Below are 12,531 nucleotides of genomic sequence, written 5' to 3'. Positions count from 1 at the left end.
GTATATTCACCACGCGCACACCTTCCAATATTCTGACCTAAGTATACCCCACACCACTATGTGGGGAGGCTATTATAAGTTGGTTTTGGCCAAGAAGATTTTTAAGCATCGTAGACCCATACATATACTCTCCACGTCAGTAGAATAGAAACCTAAATTTTTCTTAATGTTAGCTTATTTATCCCAAAACGAATGAATCTGCGTTTTTAATCTTGTGGGGATTTAAAGTCTATGATGTTACGTATCAAACACAGAAAAAATTATGTTTGTTATGTTATTTTCCGATAGTACTATGAAAAATAGGCATTTATTTTTGGTCATCAGGATAGAACAGTCACTTTATTTTCGCGAATTTTTGAGATATTAACGCCGAATTTTCTTTCAGTCGATAAAGCAAGTCTTTCTAATAATTTTTCACCAAAGAAAACCTATAAATTATTCCGCAGACACCGAAATAACACCGTTAAATGGTTTAAATTGACAGATATTTGAAACATCTCGGAATATCAATAGGAGTCGCGCAGTTATGTCATATTTCTTCACAATAAGATAGAATATGACACAGACAACCTCGACGGATACAATCGAGTGCTTCGGATGCTGATAAGATGGAACATTTTCAAAATAATTATGAGAAACGCCGAAATTTCTTATAAAACCCTTGATGTTTTGTTAATAAAATGGTTTTTCCGCGAACAAGTCCGCCGGGTAAAGGTTTGGAAATATGCTCCAGATTTGGAGGAAGATAATCTGATACGAAAACAACCGTTATTTTAATGCACTGAGGGAAATTTTAGCACATTTTTTAAATTGAACACACTCTTTGGACTTTGAGTTTTATATGTGTTCTTTTTTCGGTGTCCGCGACTGTTCTCAACAGTGTTATGATCCAATACAAATGGACCAGGTTATGCTCTCTATGCCGGATTTTACGAATTGGTAGTTTTTTTAACTGAGCTCGCAAATGTAAAAACCCCGTTTTCGCGGGAAAACACAGTCATGGAAATTGAGGTTTTAGGTTTCGTATGTTGTTTTACAAAGTATTAAAATTTCCCTCAGTGCATTAAAATAACGGTTGTTTTCGTATCAGATCAGATTATCTTCCTCTAATTATCTGCTATCTAATTATCTGCTAATGAAACCCAACTTTTCATTTCTGAGATTTTAATTATAATAACGAATGGGGTACTTCCAAAAGCAAAGTCTGACAATAAAATTAGAAAATCCCATATTTACAATGATGCAAATAGCTTGGCGTAGGTGACCAATTAATACATCCCATTTTTCATTTTATTTTATTTTATTTTATTTTATTTTATTTTATTTTATTTTATTTTATTTTATTTTATTTTATTTTATTTTATTTTATTTTATTTTATTTTATTTTATTTTATTTTATTTTATTTTATTTTATTTTATTTTATTTTATTTTATTTTATTTTATTTTATTTTATTTTATTATATTTTATTTTATTTTATTTTATTTTATTTTATTTTATTTTATTTTATTTTATTTTATTTTATTTTATTTTATTTTATTTTATTTTATTTTATTTTATTTTATTTTATTTTATTTTATTTTATTTTATTTTATTTTATTTTATTTTATTTTATTTTATTTTATTTTATTTTATGTTATTTTATGTTATTTTATTTTATTTTATTTTATTTTATTTTATTTTATTTTATTTTATTTTATTTTATTTTATTTTATTTTATTTTATTTATTTTTTGAAATCACACTACCGGTCGCAATATATAGTCGCTAATAAAACCCAACGTTTCATTTCTGCGATTTCAATATCACAGGTTTAGTTGCGGTACTTTCAAAAACAAAACCTAACACTGAAAGTAGAAAATCTCATCTGGATAATGATGCAAAGTAGCTTTGGCGTAGATGACCAAATATCAGAGACGTCGCAATAGTTGGTAAGACATCCCATTTCTTCATTTTTTTTTAATTACACTACAGGTCGCAATATTGATAGGAACGTCACGAAAGAGTTAATGGGAACCCATATTGGAAGAAGCCTATTGATTTTGGTGATGGTGGGATGATATTCAGGGGTGGGAATATGCAAAAAATTATACGAAGAACATTTAACGTTTTATTCATATGCAAATATCTCCGCTTCTAGTAGGCGTGTTCCAAAATGAAAAAAGTAGGTTGGGGTAGGTGGTCCAACAACGGAGATATCGCAAAATATCTATAAGATATCGATAATGCATCCGTCACAAAATGTTGGTGGTTGGCATGAAACATTCCAACAGAGAATTGTAAAGTATAGTACACATTTACAAGCAAAACTGACAGTCATCGAGGTGTATTTCGTGAATATCAAAGCCTAACTGAAAAATTTCTTTTGTAATATCTAAATAATACCGTATATATTGTATTTAAAAGGTTTTTCGCTAAATAAAAGTTGTTATTTGCAGGAAAAATGTCCTAAAAGTACGTTGGCTGTCATTTTTGATTGATAGTGTGTACTCCCCTTAACTGTAATACGGCGTTTATATTATAGTTTTTTGCAGGGTTAACCTTCTTTATGAGGATTTATTTGAAGTATATACAATGGAAATGACATTTGAAACCCAGACCCACTGGGTTAACCTTGTTATATATAAACGGCCTATAAGTTGATTTTCGATATTTTGAAGATTTGAGCCTCATTATCACACCGAAATTGCTGAAATTTGGTATTTAGTCTTCGTTGGGGGTAAAAACCTTTCCCCTTGAAATTTGTCGGTATATGTCCATGCCTTCATATAGCCCCCAAAGGACGGTACCTCCCGGTTTTCGGTATTTTGAAGTTTTAGCCTCATTTTCACACTAAAATGGCTGAAAATTGGTATTTAGTCTTTCACCTGAAATCTGTCATCTGAAATCGCCTTCATATAGCCCGCATGAAACCGCAGCTACCGATTTTCGGTATTATATAATTGTTCCACAAACATCCCGGACGGGACAGGGGAGACTTTTCGGTATTATCCACCCAAAATGTCTGAAATTTGGTGTTCAGTCTTCATATTTTTTGTGGGATCATTGAATATATCGAACTGTTGTCTTCAAAAATAAGAATTTTTCTTTAAAAAAGTTTTTTGACCGATTAGTGGTTAAAAACGGTAATTTTTTGTAAAAAATCGAATGTTGAATTTGGCTGTTCACCATTTTTTTAAAAATTTATATTGATGCTTGACGTATTGTTTGGCTATAGGCTTTTCACAAATAAATATCGATGTTATGATTTTTAATAATTTGTTTTATTTCCAATATTTCGATTGGAATCTCCAATCATCGTCAGGGAACTACAACATACATAAATACAAATCAGCAGTTTTTTACAAATAAGAATAAAAAACTGCTGATTTGTATTTATGTTGTAGTTCCCTGATGATGATTGGAGATTCCAATCGAAATATTGGAAATAAAACAAATTATTAAAAATCATAACATCGATTTATATTTGTGCAAAGCCTATAGCCAAACAATACGTCTTGCATCAACATTCATAAGGCAAACGATAAACAAACCAAAAAAATTTATATTTTTAAAAGTCTCTCGTCCAAACGCTAGATTATTAGGTACTTAATAAGCCCACAAAAATATATGATGATCGGTCCATTCGTTTTCGAGCTTTAGTGGACACCGCAAAACATTTATATAAAAAGAGGGTAACACCCTAATGAGGTGGTCACTGAAAAAGAGAAATAACATGTTTGTCTGAAGACCTCTGCATCTGGCACCTTTATACGTTTTAAGAAAAACCCGTCAATGGATGAGGAAAATGTTACCTTTATTATTATGCAAAAGAGGTTGGTGCACATCCCTCTTACCCATTTTTTATTTGAATTGTACTGACTAGTATCTGAGCATTGGTTGGATGCGTTTCAACAATGAAGACATTTAATATGTTCCCAATTGCGTTACCAAAATTGTTGATATGCTTGTGATGTTAAAAAAAACACAATATCAAAATTTCCAATTTTATTTCCATGTCAGATATTTCTGCTTCTGTTGAACATATTCCAAGGAGAGAGCTTTATAATGAAACTAAACCATCTGAGCTTTAAATTAATACAAAAAGTGGCGCTTATGGTAAAATATCAGAGTTATTTCAAAGACGCTAAGCTATCAGAATTTTAATATTTTAAAGTTTTTACTTTAATAACAAATACCTGTGCTTCTATTTGGTGTATTAAAGACATGTAAAATGCTAATCAAGAAGACCAGGAAAGCTTTCAATCAGTACTAAGTAGATGGTGACAGTAGTCAAATATAAAATTAAATATTAATTATTTTGGTTCAGTTCGCCTTATGTTATTTGGTATAAAAGCCACATAAGTGAACACTTTAGTATCTCCTTAATAGACTATATTGGCTACCTATACATACATACATACATATTTCTTCAAAAAATTAAAAATTTGTATTAAGAAAAAAAGTGTACCAAACGCATTTAGAAATAGCTTTATCATCAATGAAAAATACCAATTTTTCGAGGTATTATATTACTTCTAATCAAAAGTGGCATAAAAGTGTTGAAGCTGCGAAAATTCTCTACAAGATTAACCATTATGACTTTTCCCTAGGGTTTACTATTTTTGAGATAAAGAAGTTGAAATTGGAACAATGAACTGACTGTATCGCCTCCTTACAAAACAATGTCATAAATTCCTCCTTAACTAACTTTAAATGGAAGGTGCTTACACCTGGGAAGTTTTAGTAGATTCTAAATCTACAATATTCATAGATGATAAAAATAAAAAAAAAAACAAAAAAACGACGAAGGGATTTTTAAATAAATCGCGACCAAGGTCAGGTTTTTAGGTTTTCAGTATTTTGGTTGGAAATAACCGTTCGTTCTATCGAAACGGGACTAAAAAGAAGTAAGAATGTGTCAGTCAGCTGTGCTGACGGAGATATACCCTCAGCCACTGACAATAATTATGCCGTATATAAAATATATTAATTTTGTGTCACGAGTTTGCTTTAAAATTTGTACGTAACATAATGTGGGGCAATACAAAATCAATGACATATACCAAACATTTTTAGTAACCAAACTTCTTCATAAAGGACTCATAATATTAAATTACGTTTAATTAAGTTTGAAAGAAATTTTTGGAAATGTTTTAGAGTTATATTGCGCAATAGCCATATTAGTATGTGCCGGCAGGGTTTTGGAGCTTTTAGGCCATTATCTCAGGAGGTATTGAATTGCTCCGGAAAGAAATTGTCGTTTTAAATGAAGCCGCTAGAACGACCTACTGAAAAAAGAATCAAAACTATACGAGAGGAGCTCTTAAACTTCACTTTTTCCGAATTTTCTGTGGAAGGTACCCGAAGGAGTGTACGGATATAGTCCATATTCCAACCTGATACATGACTGGATGAAATAATACGATGAGCAAAGTCTGCACCAATCAGAAACTCCCTGCTAGAATTATCTTGCGGATTTGTCATTTTGTTTGGTGCCGTCAGGGTTTTGTGGAGCTTTTGGGCCAATATCTCAGGAAGTATGGATTTGCGCAAGAAAAAAATTGTACCGTCGTAAGGGGAGCCGCAAGGACAACCTACTGAATTACATTTCAAAACGATTTGAGAGTAGCTCCTAAGCTTCACTTTATCCCAATTTTGTGCGGGAGGTACCCGAAGGAGTGGACCGATGTAGTTGATATTCGAACCCGATTTATATCTGGAAGGAGTAATACGATGTGCAAAGTTTGGACCAAATCGATTGCTCACTTCGAGAATTATCGTTCCCACCATTTTACAGAAAAATTTTGAGCTTGTGTGGAGGCACCCGAAGGAGTGGACCGATATGGGCATCTTCGAACTTAAACTAACCTTGAACAAAATATTACTATATCCAAAATTTGGTTCGAATCGGTTGATCCGTTCGAGGGTTATTGTGCGCACCAGCCAGACAGATGGACGGACATGACTTAATCGACTTAAAATTGTCTGAAACTAATTTCGCCCAAACATACTTGTGGTCTAAAACCGTTATTTCGATGAGGCACATTTTTGGTCGTATCTAGTGTATACACCCTTTGTAGCCTAAAGGCTGAGGGTATACGAATGCTGTTACAGTGAAAGTTCTCTACAACATTTTCGTTAGTCCCATTTCGATAGGGCTTGCCGTTTCCATGCAAAATCTTGAAAATCTAAAAACCCTAAAATAATAATAACTTTGACCGCAGTTAATTTAAAAATCCCTGCAGCTATTTTTTCTTGTTTGGATTTTTCCTCTCCTCATTCTGCTTTTTCAGCAAAAAATCTGCAAAGACTTCCCAGGTGTAAGCGGTTTTTATTTAAAGTTAGAACATGACAGTGTTTTATACGGAGGTGATATCTCAAAAATGGTTAATCCTACGAAAATACAATGAAAGTCAATCTTGTAGAGAATTTTCACAGCTACAATATTTGTCCTAATCCAATTTCAATAGGACTTACGGTTTCCAATCAAAATCGTAAAAGCCTAAAAAAAAATCTAAAAATGTGAGCTTTGATATTGATTCATTTAAAAAGGGCTCCGGCGATTTTAATTGTTTTTTTTATTTTTCTCATCTACGAACATTGTAGTTTCAGAATCCGCAAAAACTTTCCAGTTGATTCAGCCGCACCGTGTTGGGTCAGGCTCACCGTGATGTTTGACATTAGTTCCTTTATCTAACTGCTACAGTGATAAAATTTGCATTAAGTGAGAGGTCAAGAGTTTATTGGTTTAGTAAGTTGTCCGAATATGCCCCCTTAAATTATTGATTACAAATTAAAGTTGAATATTTTTCCCACAAAAGTTATGGTCAATTTCACACGTTAAATACTCATGTAAACTATAGGGGTCTATTCCGGTCTGAACCCGACCTCCTTCGTGAAGATTGGTCCATAATTGTGCCTGTAGCGTGATTACAATTTTTAATGGACTGACGGACATACATCTCAAATCGCTTTATCTCGTCGAGATATGAATTTTGGTATACAAATGAGGGTCTACGACGAATATTTCGCGGTATTACGTGAATTTTTCGAAACGCCACATTGCACAGTGGTCCCACTGGTATGGGAAGCTGCGACAAAAATATTTATAATCGTCGGATCAATCTTATTTCTTCAGTATATGCTAAAAATAAGTCAAAAATACTTTAGCCAAAAAATCATCAATATGGGTCCAGTTTTTCCTATAGCCCCCATGTAGCGGTATCACCTGATTTCAGGTATTTTGAAGCTTTTATCTACATGTTCGGCCCTAATTGGCTGTACTCTGGTATTTGGGGTTCCCAATAGTCAGAAACCTTCTGCGCCAAAAATTGTGGTCTTAGGTCCAGGTTTCGGTATAGCTCTCATATTACGATACCTCCCGATTACAGGTATTTTGAAGGTTTTATTAACATTTTCGGCTCGAATCGGTTGTAATTTGCCATTTGGGGTTCTCAATGATCAAAAACCTTCTACCAGGTTTCGGTATAGCACTCATATTACGGTACCTCCCTATTTCAGTAATACGGCATATTCACTGAAACGACCAGAGGCATCGTCGGTATTTTTAATGTCACACACGGAAATGCAAATATATGCAGCTGGAACCAAATTTTTTGTAAACTAGACACTATTTCGAACATTCTTCAAAAAATTTGGAGAGTGGCGAAGGATGGCGAAGTTAGTAAAACTCTACTTCAATTTTTTGGACTTGGAAAAAAATCCACAAAAAAGTATTATAAAAAAATTGATTTACAGCACATTTTATGCGAATAATGTGTACACATTTTTATGTAAAAGTAATTAGAAACCCTTCTACTAAAACTTTCATTTCGAACAAAAATAATTTTATCCTTTCAATTTTGAGTTACTTGCCTTGTAAGAAGTCACAACCTTACTGATGTTTTTAAAGTTTTTAAGAGATCATACGTAAATGTCAACTTCTTCTGTTTTGCTTTTTTAAATACCGTTATAAATTACAAAAACAGTGCTCGAATATAAAAATATAATATGTTTAGGGAAAATTTGCTGAATTGTCGCAGAGATTTGCTGATATAGATTTTTCGATTTTTGTCGCAGTTTAAGTTTAAGTTTAAGTTTATATTTATTGAGTCTTTTTTTAAACATTGTAAATATATGAATTAGATACATAATATGAGGAACTTATGACTATAATGTATTATCGTAATGTCATGTCAGAAATTGCAGCACCTAGCTTTTACATGAAAGGGGACATAAAATGTGGGTATACATCATTTAAAGTTACATACGTCTTTGCTCCCGAGACTAATACAATAAGAAGGGATAATTTATCCAGGGTTTATGAACTTAAAACTAATGATACAAAACAAAAAGGAAACAAAACAAAACAATGAACAGACAAAAAAGTAGGTAAATCAATAACTACCCACGATGTGTACCGGCCAGTTCCTTCCCATAAAACTCGGTAATACCCGCTTCAGACTCGTATTTATACCCTATGGGAGATAGATAATTTGTGTTATACCAACCAATGTTCGCTTGACTATTACGTGCTTCATTCATATGCACATTTTCATGAAACTCTAATCTTGTATTAAACTTATCTAGGATCGTACAGATATAGATACCCATGCGTTGCAATTTTGAATTTGCATAAATAAAATTATTCGAATACCTCTTATTGATGCACATACAATTTTTCCCGATGCAAAGTCTCAAAATTTTTCTCTCAAAAACCTCTAGCTCTTTCACAACAGTAGGTGATATGCTAAACCAGATAGGAAAGGCGTACAAAATAACAGGCCTTATACATGTCTTGTACAACATAAATTTTGTACTTGCTGGCAAAGCTTTGTTGTTTAGAATTTTCAAAAACAAAATAAAAACTCCACGGGCCTTATTTAATGCCTTTCTAGCATGTGAATTAAATTTAAAAAGTTTGTTGAACTCTACACCCAGGTACGTAATTTTGTCTTTAAAGGGAATTTCAATGCCATTTAAAACTAGTTTTAAATCCTTACTCTCAGGAACTACAGAACGCTTACATTTTCCAGATGCATTTCTAATGCAAATTGCTTCGCTCTTGGAAGTGTTAATTTTTATTCCCCACTCATCGTAAAATTGTTTAACATTATGTAGGTATTGTGAGATATTGTCAGTAGCACACATTGGTGACTCGTGGTGCGAGTTTTTTGTCGCAGGTTGGGACCAGTGTGCATTGTGGCGTTGGGTATAGTAAAAAACACATTATAACATAAATATAAAAATTTAATAATTTCCTACAAATTCTACCCGATTTTAGTTCTAAGATAAGATTTGACTTCGTCATTCCTATTTGTTAAACATAGTTACCTAATTGCTGTCATAATTATCATAAAATATTGATCTGTCCAAATCACCGTTTATAGCATTTTGAGTAAAAAGCCATACACAATCAGTCAATATTAAACAGAACGAAACGATTTAATTTGAAATCGTTCTGTTGCGCTTAATATATTTAAAATACAAAATGTTAAAAATATTTGAAAATTATAAAACTAATATAACGATTTATTGTAATTCATGATGCCTAATTAAACTTTTATAACGAAATTGTCATAAACCGTAATTTATTTTTCCTTTTTGATTTTCCATCGAACAATAAAACGCCTTAATTTCAATACAAATAAATTTATGGTTGTTCTTATTCGTGGTATTGCCAATTAAGAATGCCAATTCGTAGAAAAAAGTACACATTTCCATCAAACAAACGACAAGAAATCCTTCAAAGTCAGTGTAGCATAACAAATGAAAATAATTGTCTATTTCAAATCCGCTATATCTAATTTTTGTTTTCTTTTGAATGAAGTGACAAAAAAAAGAAAAACCAAGAAAAATTATTTGAGCAATACTTAAAAGCTTCTTCTTTTGTCAGATGACAATTCATTCATGTCAAATCTAATGAATTTGATAAACTTTCATAGAAACCACAAACACAAACAACCAGCAACAACAACAACGACAACAATGTTGTTAAGTGAGTGAAAAAGGGGCGAATGAATAAGAAGAAATTAGCAGCAGCAATAGCAAGAAGAACAACAAGAAGAAGAGATAGAAAACAGAAACCAGTGAAATATAATGATGATGATGACGATTCTTACCCGCAATGCAAAATTGAGCCTAGAAGCTAAGATGACTGACGTTCGTTCGTTTGCCTTGTTGGGGTTGAGGTCGTCACTGCTAAGGCTAAGGTTGTTGGATGATGATATCAGGTTGCAGGTGGCATAAAATAACACACAGATACTGTTTTAATTGTAAGATTTCTTGTTGTTTTTTAATTTTCTTTTTGTTTTTTTTTAATTGTATGGTTGTGTGGTTTTAATTTAGTATTTTTATGATTTATTTAATTTTATTAATTGAAAGATTTATTTTAACATTTTTTACACAATATAATATCAAGAGTGTGGTCCTGAGAACCATTTGCAACATTTGTTTAGTTATTTAATTAGCCTTTTTATGTTTGGGGTATACAATGAATCTGAGATTTTTTTTGGTAGAGACCATAATTTTGATTATGTGACTGTGGCGGCAAAGAAAATCCAACCGTTCAAATGCCACCAGCAATATATTTTTCCCACACAAACTAACGAGACGACCTAAACCGCGCGGCGCGCCTCTCATAAACACACATAGACCCGGTTGTGATAAATAAATAACACTCACACAAATGTATGTACTGTGTGCAGATTCACCTACATATATATAAATTTATAGGACGATGATGACAAAAATTTATTTTCACCAAAAACCAGGTTAACATTTGCACATTTTTTACAAACAAACAATGAAGAACACACGTACATACATACACATATATTCACATTTCATTATTTTTATTATTACACAAATGCATGGCACGAGAAAGATATGCGGCTGCTGAGTTACAAATTTTCACGTACACACACACACGAACACACTGTGTGTATGTAGGGGGCATCATACATTTAGTTGAACACCTGCAAAATTCCTTCTTCCCACACAAATACACACCTACATACAATCATCATATTTACATATATAATTTGTTTGATTATTCTTATTTTAGTGCAGTTGTAGCTGTGGTTGAGTGTGTATGTGTATTGCTGAATGTGTGTGTGGTGGTACTTAATGCGAACCCATTCGGTTTTTGGCACTTTGAACTGGGTGCTAATTGTGGTTGGGTTATTACCAATGGCAGTGGTTGTGGTTTTGTTTAACAGGAATACTGCACTGCAACATGCTATGGTATATTTTTTCCAAATGCTATTTTCACAAAATCTATTTTTGATTAACTGAAATATCTTCCGATAGCAATAGTATTAAGCCTTTATTACTACTCGTGTTGGAATTCGTTTCAATTTTCTTTTTCAATTCTTCGTAAACAGGCTAAAGTAATCTTTGCATTGATTTGTTATATTTTCTTTTGGTTTTTCAAACTTCATTGAAAAAGTTTGTTAAAGCTTTTGCAAAACGAAATTGCCGCTGCCGTTTTACGTTCGCAACTAACATTACCACGTTTCCGAGTTAACTGATTTGGAACGGCCGTGGTTCGTATGCTGGCATGTAAAACATCGTTCATCCAAAGGAATTTTTCATATTCGAAATAGTGGTTTTGCTGAACCCTATTTTAGAGATACTCTCTCAGGCTCTCACAACATAATACAACTCACCATAGCACACAATAAGGACACAATGAAATATAAGAGTATTTTGCTTGAGAAATATAAGAGTAAATGGAACTCACCACCACCAAATACCGGAAACCCAAACAACATAACGGTTGTGGAAATACTATCGAAACATGTATTTTACAAAAAGCATATCTCTCTTGTAAACAAAACTCTCTCTCACGAAAAGTGGTGAAAAAACTTCAAATTTGTTCTCTTGATTACTCAATTTCGAATTTAGACATTCGTGTGTGGTTTATGTCGTTGTCCGCTATACACAGAGCGATGCATACTCGTGGGTGCGTGTGTCACTGTGTCTGTTGTGATATACTAGGAATGTATGTATATGTCTCACGTGTCATGTTTGTGACTTGTTTTAGTCATGACTTGATAGATTTACTGTCACTGCAGATTTGACTAACAAAATGTTTACTAATGCATGCCACCATCGTCTTTACAGACACAGCACATACACACACAAGCACCTAAACGGTCAAGGAATTTCTTTGGTGGGAGGATGTAGACAGACTTTTTTGTTGTTCTTGTTTCTGTCCTCTCACATTGTCAAGGGCACAAATTAAAACAATTCATTTGCAATAAAGTGACATTTTGATTTAATGACAACCAAGAATTATATGTGTAACAGTAATAAAAGAAGTTTAAGGAACATAGAAATTAAAATTTGTACACGATACCAGAATCTAACAATGAACTGTCCATAAACCGGATGCCTTCCTTTCTATCAGGAGTTAAACCTATTCTGATAATTTTATGTGTTGAGACGGTTTATTGTTTTCGAAAATAAAATCTCCAGTTTTACGTTATATCTTTATTATATATTATAACTTTATGGTTTAGCGTTAAGGTTAGGCCATTTTTCCACAA

The 12,531-nt window shown here is 32.7% G+C and overlaps 1 protein-coding gene across 1 annotated transcript in view; it reads right to left on the bottom strand.

Annotated features, from left to right (window-relative positions):
- Positions 1-11,509, bottom strand: part of kek3 (leucine-rich repeat, immunoglobulin-like domain-containing kekkon 3 protein) — a 277,971-nt gene extending 266,462 nt beyond the window's left edge. The window contains exon 1 of the mRNA XM_073971596.1: positions 10,102-11,509. The gene's annotated coding sequence lies outside the window, so the exon portion shown is untranslated. The remainder of the gene's footprint in view (positions 1-10,101) is intronic.
- Positions 11,510-12,531: the final 1,022 nt, after the last annotated feature.

This window comes from Musca autumnalis, unplaced genomic scaffold (genome assembly GCF_047663935.1).
Source record: "Musca autumnalis isolate F117 unplaced genomic scaffold, ASM4766393v1 scaffold_2, whole genome shotgun sequence".
NCBI lineage: Eukaryota > Metazoa > Arthropoda > Insecta > Diptera > Muscidae > Musca > Musca autumnalis.
This window is presented reverse-complemented; position numbering and strand designations above follow the sequence as displayed.